We start from the raw sequence: 12,014 nt of genomic DNA on the forward strand, positions 1-12,014 counted from the left end.
AGTGGATCTTCATCGATGGGAAATTCGATTTAATGGCTGCTCACACTCGTAAAGAACATCTCGGAACGTTTCTTAAGGCGCTATAAACCTGCTTCAAAGGTAAGGACATTCGTCAGCTTAAGGCTGCATTCTTTCCTTGGCATTACATTCTTCTCAAATTAGATTATTTCTTCGCACACCGAATGTTCTTTGCGCAACTCTTTTCCGTTTCAAACAAACTCTCTACTCGTTCCTGTCAGTCAAAATGTCCCGCGGTAAGGTATTTGCAGCTGGCTGCAATATTTTATTGCGGCATAAAAACCACCGAATTATTCTCCAGTGGGCACAAAGTGCAACAGGGTGAACCCCCGATGCACGCAATTTAAATCGCTGTAAAGCACTGTTCCACTTTACGGCCGTCTGCATGCCGGCTTGCGCCAGTGAAATGGTTCTAAGGCACAATAATAAATACCGAACGTGCGGTCCTCGCGAAGTACCGCACGCTGCGAGAATGCAAACGTATCGATCGTCTGTTGACGATTTTCGGTACCGAGTTGCACCGAGTTGCACCTTCTTCGGGGTTGTCTTTTGGTTTTCGTTAACGCTTGGCTGTGTCCTGTCTTTTATTTGCAAAACTTACTTCCCCTAAGCTGCCCCACTCAACAACAGAATGTCTGCAAACGCTTTTCGGTAGTACGAAGCACTCTTGGAAGCGATCGTTGCAATTGCAACCTCTGTCGATGGGTGCAACGACACTATTGCCTGTGCGTGTGTGAGTCTTTGTACCGCGCAAAGATATTTATCCTGCCCGAAATATATGACAGTCGTAAAAACGTATCGCTTCGCTTCAAAGCTTTACAAGCTTTACAGTCGCCTTTATCGATACTATCAATGGGAGTGTTCAATTCCGTGCCTTTTTCCAAAACTGCAGCAACTGCTGCAACAAACTCCAACCGGGGAGGAATGGAATTTCACACGCCTCTAACCGAAACGAATAAAATGGTACTCAGGGATACATACTTCAGATAGCGATGGAAAACAAATAAACGCGAAAATACAAAGTCTCACTGCTGCACAATACGAAACAAAAACACATTAAATACCTCAATTTGCCGCATGCGTAATTGCTTGTTACAATTGGCTGTTCTTTTTTTATCGGGGCCAACCGGCAAAAGTAGTTGACGAAATTGGCAATTAATTCAAAGCAATTGGTTAATCAATTTTAACTTTCACCTGATAAAATACCTTGCTTTGCTTAAACCATCCTTTAGAAACATTAAACTGAAATTGAGAAGAGAACAAAGGGAGACTATTCTGAAATGTAAAGACCATTTTCATTCCGTCTATTTTGAGATAGGTTGTGCCCTGTTTCAATTTCGCCCATAGAAATATAATCAAATTCTTCCTTGGTCTTGCTATTTTTTTTAAAATTAGTCTACTTTAAGCCTTTTTATTATTATTTAATACGTTTTCTCAATTTTAAATTGCTCTTGAGTCATCGAAAATCTAGGTTTATTTGAATAAGTATGTTCTGGAAGTACTTTGAATAGACGAGAATGAGTTGAATATCCCTCTACAGCACGAGTCAATGAAAGTCAAAAATTTCAAACAAAAAATTAGATGGAAAACCCATAACGCATTTCTTCAAAGAACCGCCTCATTCACCTGTTTTTCAAGTGTAAAGCCACAAATCTATTGTTTGTTTATATTGCTACTCGTTTATTTTATTAATAGTCTAACGAACTGAAAATCCTCCTTGTCATTTTGATAGTCGTCTCCAATAAGCTCTTCCGAGAGCTACCCTTAAGAGAAAGAAAAAAAGCGCCCAATTCTTAATCCACCCCCAGTACCTACCGAAACCTTCGCGCGTCGCTTAGCGCGTAAACAATTTGAATGATAATGTGCATCCGATAATAATGCGCCGTCGTAAAAAATGGAAATGGTATACCTTTACATTATCATAATATTATTAACGGCATCACTGATTTAATCTGTGCCGCTACGGCGGCGGCAAAGGCTCACTCCGGAATGTGCCACCTGCCTTTCGCCCTGAGATCATCTCCCGAGTTTTTAGAAGTAGTATTGTTCAGACAATCGTCCTCCTCTCGGCCCGAGTGAGGCAGCTAATGTGACAATTTACAAGCAATGGCCATGCCATCGCCTGGCATTGCGTGTCAGTTGGCGGGGTTTGAGTCGTGCCGACAGAAAAACTACGCCACAACACCGACACCTTTTAGTTTGACGCGTTCCATTAAAATCCGTGACGAGATCATACATTTCGGTGGCTCGTGGATGGGACCAAACAGGGTCCCGTGCAGGGTCACGCGTTCCATGCCACTCACGGGCTCTATTTTGGCATTGGCTCTGGAGAAGCCTGGAGAGATCTTCGTAGAATGCTAATTAAGTGCTAGTACACGCGCCAATTTTGAATTCTAAACTGAGAGGGTAAAATGTGGCGCAGTTTTTACGGATTTTAATCGCCTACATGTTTTTAGAAACGTAGTAGAACTTATACTAAGCTCCAGGTAGTGTTGCTCTTCATTAGGTCACATTCAAGAACTCCTAAATCATTGCACACCTTAGAATCCGCTGTCACCATTGCCCCCCGTAGGGCAGTGCCGTGTGATTGGCAAGCGACAAATCCAACTGCGAACCTGTCAAATTAACTCCAGCCCCGGAGGGATGCTCCAGTCGGAAAGGAAGCTTCAACATACTCAAACAAAACCCCTCCAGGGCACATAAACTGTCGCGCGAGCCGAACAGACACCTCATTAGCATTATCTTCGGAACCGTTGCCTATAGCTTCACGGACGATCCCATCTTCTTTGCCACACCAGAAACGCCACGATGTTGGCCGACGGAGGTTTGTACGCTTGGGGCAGTAGTAGATCACATTCTGTCCTCTACCGGCTTCTACCCACCGCGGGGCACGGGTTCGTCTTGGGATGGACGAAAAAATCAAAACACTCGTAAAACGCGCAGCACTCGTGACATGTTTTACGATCATATTTCAGCGGCCATTAGGTCGCACATAAAACGTAATTTACAATTCAGCCGTTCCGCGTGATCCCCTTTTTATGTCACACACACACTCACACGTTCTTATCCCTCACTTTCCTGACTCTCTTTCAGCCGTAAACCCTTTGCCTCATCGATCGTGATCGATACGCGGAACCTCGAAACTTCATACACGCTTTGAATGTGTGGTACATCTGCATCTCGGACGCTCGTATGCTCCGACAAAACGGCAACACCGGAGCACGTATCCTATCCACGGTGGATAATGATTTAATCTCGGCATGATTCCGCACGTCCACGCCCGACACAGCAGGGTGTTTCGATGTGTGTACGGGGCCCCCACATAATGTGGGCCCGGTTTACCATAGCCAGGGCGTCATGCCATAAAACGGACTTCACGGCATGACGTGTACCTTTTACCCGTAAGGTGAAGAGACCATCATGATGACTGCTCCCCATTCACAGCCACAGACACGCGGCGACTAGCATACTTAAATGGCCGCAAAATAACACCCGCAACCCGTCACGCTCGACAGTCGTAAAGATGTCAGAATATTGTCACAGATCAATTCCGTTCGATTCCGGACGATCCGGAATGGAGGTTTGGCGTTTTGTTTGCGAACGAACCCACCGGCTTGCAGCACGCAAGAAGCGTAACATGCTGTGCATGGCCGAGGAAACCACCCGGACCTGATCAGTAGAGTCACCCTGAAGCATACGTTTGTATGCGTATGAATATTCATCGCAACAATGGGTCGATGTCCATGCCGGGTATATCCAACGTACCAGCGTGCCTAACCCTGGGAACCGCACGGAAGAATGTTAAGCGTGTCGTGTCATAAATATGTTCCAGATATAATTGATCTACCACTAATGCCGTCCCGGTTGATCCTTCTGGAAGGATTGATCTCTGGAATTGGATCTTTTATTTGTGGGAATAAATCTTCAATACATGAACAAACTGTTCTAACAAACATACGATCGTTTGATTAGCTTTGTTTGGAAAGGTTGTTTCAGTTGAATGTTCTATTTAAACATTGTATGAAGAAGCCCTTTTTCTTACTTTTTGGCGCTACGGTTGACCTAGGCCTACCATTTGTGAATAATTAATCCGCCAGTGTCGAATCGGCTACCGGATCGCGATACATTATGTATAAATCAAACTAAGACGGTTGTCATATCTTCTTATAGGAAACGAATGAAGTCAAATGGCTCAAAGTCTTTGACTCAAAAGCTAACTAACTAGCCAGCCAATATCTCGACTTTCTCTTTTAAAAATACCTCGACTTTGCTTTCAAAAATAGCTTTCTGTTGACTAGAAGTAGGTTCTAGTTAGGGAATTATAGCATAGGATTAAAAAAGCAATCTTCAGCACATATTCCTCAAAACCTCTCTTTGATTCACTCATTCCATGTGAGCTTAGGTTGCAATACAAGCACAAGAACTCATAACATAAAAACAGCTTTTTGTGTATGTTGTTGATTGTTGCAAAACCTTTATAAAATTTGCAGATGGACGGATATAATTGTATAAGCAATAATTGGAGTCAAAATACAATTCCCGATTGCGAATTCTTCACAACACTTCAATTTGTGCACAATTAACCACCGCTCATTGAAATTACTTGCAATTCAAGGGAATTCGTTTTTGCAACACAACAACACAACACTTCTTAATCCGGCTTAAGCATTCATCGCAACGTGGATAAACATTTTTGTGCTTAATTTTCAATCCCGGATGTTTAATACCGCGCAGAAGCCTATCATGATCGCCATTCCTTGCACTCAAACACCTTGCAACATGTTATTTCAAACCCTTAGGAAGTCCGGAGCTTGGTCGACTGCACACGACGCATTCAGCCAAGTTTCGTGGAAAATGTCCCCATCGAAATCGAAATTAAACTTTAACAGGAAGTGTAACTAAAAAATAACGTCTCCAGTAGCCGATTCCACGTCTCACGCAAACTGTGGTAGATCCATTTGTCAACGTTTCGCTAAAATTGCCACCACCAACGGAGAGCAAGAGACAGAGAAAAACGTCTACTAAAGAAGTAGCAGAACACCCGAAATGATGCATTATATTCTTCGGCTTGTTGCTTTAGCCTTCTATCGGAGGGCGCTGTTTTTTATTCATCATCAAGCGGTAGCGAAATTCCACAAAACACCAAACCTTCCTATCCGTTCGTTCGTTCGCTCGAGTCGTTTTTAATTATGCTTAATTCAATTAAATGCTCCACATTCCGTGTTCGTCACATATTTGTCAGAAGGTGCGCACACCTGCCAATTTTCGGGATGCAGAAAGATTTCTGTTCGCAACGTGCCAGCGGTAATGCTGGCGGGACCGACGGGCACGGTACGATCATTAGCGGTAGCGGCTTCGTTCCTGAACTCTTTTTCACACACATACACACCCTACACCATCTTCTGGCGTCGATGCAAAAACGAACGCAAGAATATTGGGATGATGCAGGCGTTTTTTTTTCTGTAATTTCATTCTTCACTTCACTGTCCCGTCGCCTGTAACAACCTTTGGCACTTATCTTAGCCGGGCGACGTCTTGCAAGAGCTTCGATCCTGTTGGCGAGTCGCCAGCAGATAAGAACCAGCAGCATCCCTCGGGAAGGGTACGGCACCAGCCTCGGAAACCAGGCGACGATGTACCGTAGATACAAATTGAAACATCGTCTGGTGGATTTCAGTCAACCGCTCAGGACCGGAAGCATACCAGTACTTACCGAAAGCTCCGGATTACCTGGGCCGGTGTCTGCTCTCTGAAGCACCAATTATCGGCTGGTGCGTGAGCCCGTACGTGTCTAGCCGTCGACCATCCCGCTGAGTCAAGTGCGCCAACACGGATCGACTTATCAGCCCTCGATCAGCCTCCGGCTTCTTCGGCCACGCAGGCCAAAACTAAACACACAACTCTGTTTGTTCATTGACTAATTACGCTCCCTGCGGTTCCGCTTCTGCTTGCTCTCGCTTCTTCAGGCAATGTGTCTGTGCGTGAAATCTAGAGGAAAACACACTTAAACTGCTCTTCGTGTGTGCACGTGGCTTCCAGCTAGCATGAGACTGAAAAACTAACCAAAAACGACAGGCCCGGTACAAAGATTAGGAAACTAATCGATGCAATCCGTCTGGTTTGGTCTGGTCGGACGACTTAACCTTTTTTTTAAATCAAATAAATGCCTGGGATGTTGAAAAGAGAAAAGAAGACAGGAAAAGGAAGACTCAAAAAATAAACTTTCAACAGCTTTTATCATTAACTCCGTCGAGAGAAACAGAGCTGAAATAAAAAGAAATCCACACAAAAATTATTGTTTGTTGAACACAGTAATGATTAGAACAGAATTTCATAGTTCATACGACATTCACACTTTTCATCTTTTTTATTCACGGTACTTATTGTGATGAGACTCATGCATCCTGTAATGTGTTTTCGTTTTCTGATTGAAAATGATTACATTTTTCCTACTGTTTCTAAAATGTTATTCATTATACCGTTCTTCCAAAATCATGCAACAATCTTCCAACCTCGTATCCGTCAAACCATGAATGAAAAATGATCATGTACGTCAGTCCATGTTTTCAAAACAGCACAACTTCTAGCGTCTTACATAAAACAACGGATAAAAGCAAGGCAACAAAGGAAAACACCAGAAGTAAGGAAAGAAAATTCCAACCGTAATAACGCAAAACAACCGTCCAAAAAGTGTGTGTATGTGTGTGTGTGTGTGTGTAAAAAGAAAAACTAACTTACGGCAAGATACGGGAACGATAACACGGCAGGAGCAAGAAGACCCGGAGAGGACGAAACAAACAAAATTTCTAACCATTTCCTGTACCATTCTCGAGCGCACGAGCTCACAAGTTGAGCGCCGAGCACCATGGGAACCAAGAACAGGAAAATAAACGAAGAACAAAAAAGACTCCTTATCAAGGGATACCAACAAAACCCTTGAGTGTAACCGTCCTGAGGATGAAGGCACGCGAAAGACGATCCCTTTTTTTGCCGACTGAACGTGAAAAGACTGGCCAAGGCTTCCGAAAGACGCACGATGAACAGAATTGGCAGAAGTTGAAACGGGTTCCATCACCTTTCCCGGTTCCCTGTGACTCATAAGATGACCGAATCCCGATCCCTCGTGTCGTTCTAAGTTCATCAGCCAGTATGGTAGGATTATCAAACAAAGGTTTATGGCATTTCGAGGGCCGGTTAGCTGCGAACGATTCTGCGGTCAGCCTAGTAAAAAGGACCACATAAAAAAGTATTAATTACCGGCCCGTTTACTGATGGACGATCCAACAAAAAACCGCTTTCCCGCAAGCACCACAACCTTTGATCGAAACATATTAAAACAGTTAAAAACTGCAGTGAAAAAATAGCATGCTGCCTGCAAGGACAGCAAAACATCGTTCAAGGGTTCGTCGCTTGGTGAGCAATGTAAGTTTTTTGTTCTTGCTTATGATACTCGCTCCGTCAAGCCACCCACAGCCTTGTGTATCCCATGCCGATTTTTTATTTTTTTGCTGGTCTACCTTTTAACGGTGTTTCGTTTTCAGTCCCCCAAAACCACATGAGATTGAATCCTTCCCTTCAGCGAACCGCCACGAGTCTGCCACGATGATGGAATGCGCCTTCGGGTGTACCGTGAAACTCAATCCGACCTGACCCTATCTGTGTTTCGCCCGGTGTTCTCGTGTTCTAATGACGACCGTGTCCCGCAAATCCCTTTCCAAGGAATGTGGCTTTTTTCTGCCTCACTACCCACATATCCTTTTTAGCGTGCGGTTTGGGTCTGTTTTTTTTGCGCTCATTCCGTTTCCCACAAGGACTCGGTGAACCCTCTCCCCGAGCTCGATGCGCTCACAGCGGTTTCGAATTTCCCGTATGACGCGCGTGGACATTGTCATCCGGTGCTTGTTGCGCGTTGCCACACCGGGAGCCATGTGCCACAGCTGCTTCGGCCGATCCAATCCTGGTGCGTGGTCCAGGTACTGCTGCATGCGTTAATTAAGCTCCCGCTGTGCTGCCGGACCAGTAATCGGTTCCTGCCTTGTGGTTTGTGCTTTCATCGGTGTTTTATGGTTATGCGTTGCCTGGTATGGTTGACGCGGCATCATGTTGTGAGCCGCGAAACGGGTACGTAGGCGTTGTGCTTTATTAGGTGTGGGCTCAATCGATTGCAAATGGCCATGGTGCACCGTTTCACATATAGCTTTTTTGTTACTGTTGTTGTTGTACATGCATTGTGAACATCGGGAATCGGGAATGGGCAGCAGTGGTGCATCGTAACATCTTCAACATATTACGCCGTGGTTTATGAAATATGGCCCGTTGTCACACGCTGGTTTTTCTCGTTCGCTGGTACCAACGGCATGTGTAACGATCGGAGAGAATGTATTCAGTTTATTGTTTTGTCGAAATCTTAATGATGATATTGATGAGGGTAGAACGACCGGGTTTCGCTAGCTGTTTATGCCACGCCGTTCTTACCGGATACAAAATATACAAAACTGAATATTGAATAGCAGAAACAATTGACAGCAACTTTCAAAAACTCAAGGAATTGTCCTTGAAACGAATATAATGTATACAATTAGGGCAATCCGGTGATATCGGCAACATTGGTCCCGGATTTTGCACAACAGGATCGGACATGAATAAGCAGGATCGTTAAGCCAATTCAAGAAATCTTGTATTTTTTATGAAAACCATCCTTTTCTCAAAATACAATTCATATCTTAAGATAAGATAATACAAGCCTAAATGTACATTTGAGGAAAATGGAAGAAAAGACCAGTGTACGAAACCCAAACTCCTCAAAACCCATCAGGATTGGCATGGCATGTTCCATGCCTACACTCCATGGAGTTTCCCATCTCCAGAAGAGCTAGAATCTGATAGATATTTTCCTGATCATTTCTGGTCGTCTCGAAGTTTGATCTTGTAGTGACAAAACGAACTGTTTTTAATAGAATGCGTTTAACTTCACTATTCAGTTTTTCGAATTTTCTGTCTGCAACTTACAAGGAGTATTTATACCCTTTAAATTAATACTTCAATATTTTCCTGCCAAAATTAATGATACAAGATGACATTTGCATCACTTACAACAGATGAAAATCTTTCATTAGCATCATGATATTGATTTTACTCACAAAACTATTGATCGCGAAAACATCTGCCATTCAATGCATAACCCTATCCTGATTGTAAAGTCATTGAAAAATATTTTTTCAAAACTAAAATCCGTTGTAGCATTCTTCTTCGGAATGTGAATTAAAAAGATTTTCATTACGATAATCATTAATTCATCCGGCTTTCCACCAGTGGATAAAGAAAGCCTCCAAGCGAATGCAAAATCATGCCGTGTTTATGCAAAATCACTCCACCGGTAATCAAAGTAAATTGATTTCGCAACCAATAATGATGCTAATCCCTCTCAACCAGAATCTGAATGCAATCTACCGCAACCGGTACCGGCGAGAACGGGTTAAAAGTGGCGCCCTTTTTCCCCCCTCACGAAGAAACCCATAAGCAATCAGCAACTCTAACGGTTGATGTGCAATGATCTACCCTGGTAAGCAGGAAGGGGGTAAGTAGATTCAATTGTCAATTTCCCGAAGGTCCCTTCCGGTTGGGCAAGCCGAGGGAAAAGTGTGACAAATGACAAGTGGATGATTTGACACAATCTCCCCGATAGTGGTGAAACTCGTCCCGGTATCGATCGTTCAGGGGATCTTAAGTATGAACACGCACGATTTATACCTTCGCAAGAGCATGGGAAAATGCTCTTCTCAGGGCAGCCGGTTTATTTTTTCTTTTGCATAGATGCAAAATTTGTCCCTCCGGCAAAAAAAAAGTCCCTCACACGGGAATCTCAATCAAGAATGGATCGGCATCATTAACGTCAACGATTCCCCGGCGTGTTTAAGACTTGCTCAGGAAAGCTCATCTCGCCTAGCTAGAACTTACCATCCCCTGGATCCCGGTTGTGTGATTAATGGAAGTCATATTATGCACACGCCATTTCCGGCTTACCTTCCGTGTCCCAGGGCATGCAAATTGCAGCTGTTGCTACATGCTGCACCCGCGAGCCTGGTTTGTCGTCGCCCGAAATTGATGAGCCGCGAAGCCGCTTTGCATAAATTACACTTTATAAACGGACAAACGCCCGCTTTGGCCATGTTTACACACACTTTGTTTGTTTGCTTGCGTTCGGTTGCGACAAAAAAAAATCGATTTGTTCACCCGGTCCTACCTACCACCGGCAACAGCAGGACGATTATCAGTCACCAAAGGGCAACCGGTTTGTGGCCTACCACTTGGCTCCCTTGGCTGTGTAGTGTATGCAACACCTAGACCGATGCGCTTGAAAGGAACTTGATCCGAAGGCACTTACTTCGGAGGTACTTTATTCTGTTTATTCAACCTCCGGTAGTACAGGCAGCACGCAAACTGGCACGCTTGGCGTGCGCCCTACCGCCGCATTGATCGGTGGATCGTACGCTTAATTTGTGCACCAACGAGGAGTGAAGTCATTTGCATAATTGCAGTCGATTAATCATACTTAATAAAGAGGTTTTGGGCATGGAAGTTTTATGGGCGACAGTACAACACGACGGGGTTATTCAGGAGCCTTGTTGTAACGCAACTATACAATTGTTTTGTGGTGATTGTCTCTTGACGATTATTGTTTGAGGGTAATGATTGAAGAATAATCGATTTAGGATTTTCTGGATCCAGGATTAGAAGGATCCTGGATAGCAAAGCGAATTAATCTGTGCTTAGACTGCAGATATGCTCTTTAATAATTAATTTGCCTGTTGTCAAATAGCAAGTAATCACTAGAAATTAAATATTAACTTTTCATTTCAGCTAAATATTAACTTTTATTCTAGGTAATCAACTACATTCATTTATCCTTTTCCAGCAAACCAGAAAGACGATGTTCTGCATTAACCCGAATCACTTCCGTCTCGACCGTGAAGATCAGACCACGATCAAATAACGCATCGTTGAATAAATTTTCAATTAACCACCAGCAGACAGCGATACATTATTAAGCTCCCAGTTCAACTACCGCACTCTCCCAGACAGACTCAGTTTGGTAAGGTGCCAACCCAATGGTTGAAGGTTTTCTCAGCAACAGCAGCCACGATATATCCGAACCGAGTCCACATCACCCACGCAAACCAGCCCCACAAAATCCGTCTATAGATGATCCTTTTTCGGTGCGACAGTCCGCACGCTGTGGGAAGGAAAGCAGTTGGTTAATTAATGAATTGGTTGAGGTGAAAGTTTTATTGGCGTTGCAGTTGCGTTGGCGCTTGCACGGTGCAAACGTGTGTGGCGCCCGCACCTTGAGATTGGTTGGATTGGTACACCAAAGGCTGTCTGGCTGTCTGTCTGTCTGTCTGGCAGTGATCTCTGTTCGGTGCCAGCAGCAGCACCAGCAGTGCAATATGTATGCACACGCACAAAAGCGCGGATTCGAACCGGTCGGCTTACTTCGAACCGTATTTGTTAATTGTAATGTCAACGGTGCAATAAAAATTAAACCATTGCAAGGCAGTGTGGCCGAGTGATGTCATGCTGATTGATTGCTGTGGCGGTGTCTCTCTGTTTAATTAATCCTCGCTGGAAAGCAATAAACTTTGTGTTTTAATTGATTCAAGAAGCATTTTTCGTATTATTTTTCACCATAAGCATTAATTATTATTTTTGTGATCAATATTTTAGTTTAGATCCACGTTTAGATTTTAGTTTTGTATCCACGCATCCGTCGTACATCCTTCTACTCTGTTGCTAAAATACCGAACAAATTGTACATTTTTCTTTAATGAATTCATCAAATATTTCCTTTATGTTTTTCTAACGCTAGTGCCCCCGTTCGGAATAACTTTAAAGCCTTATGATATTAATCAATCGAGCCACATTAAAATGCGCTCATAAACGATGAACCGAACGGCGACAACCCTCTCAGCTTCCATTAAGTTAAACGATACCCATGT

General features: G+C 43.7%; 2 protein-coding genes across 3 annotated transcripts in view; both read left to right on the plus strand.

The window, feature by feature from the left end:
- Positions 1 to 12,014, plus strand: part of LOC126561420 (protein Smaug) — a 469,519-nt gene that overhangs the window by 272,548 nt on the left and 184,957 nt on the right. Inside the window, exon 5 of one of the 2 annotated variants that reach the window (XM_050217555.1) lies at positions 10,442 to 10,453. The exons of the other annotated variant lie outside the window; for it this stretch is intronic. The gene's annotated coding sequence lies outside the window, so the exon portion shown is untranslated. Of the gene's footprint in view, positions 1 to 10,441; positions 10,454 to 12,014 lie in introns of those variants that run through there. 2 annotated transcript variants of the gene reach the window in all.
- Positions 1 to 12,014, plus strand: part of LOC126562512 (protein hairy) — a 579,505-nt gene that overhangs the window by 136,402 nt on the left and 431,089 nt on the right. The window lies entirely within an intron of this gene.

This window comes from Anopheles maculipalpis, chromosome 3RL (assembly GCF_943734695.1).
Source record: "Anopheles maculipalpis chromosome 3RL, idAnoMacuDA_375_x, whole genome shotgun sequence".
In the NCBI taxonomy this organism is placed as follows: Eukaryota; Metazoa; Arthropoda; class Insecta; order Diptera; family Culicidae; genus Anopheles; species Anopheles maculipalpis.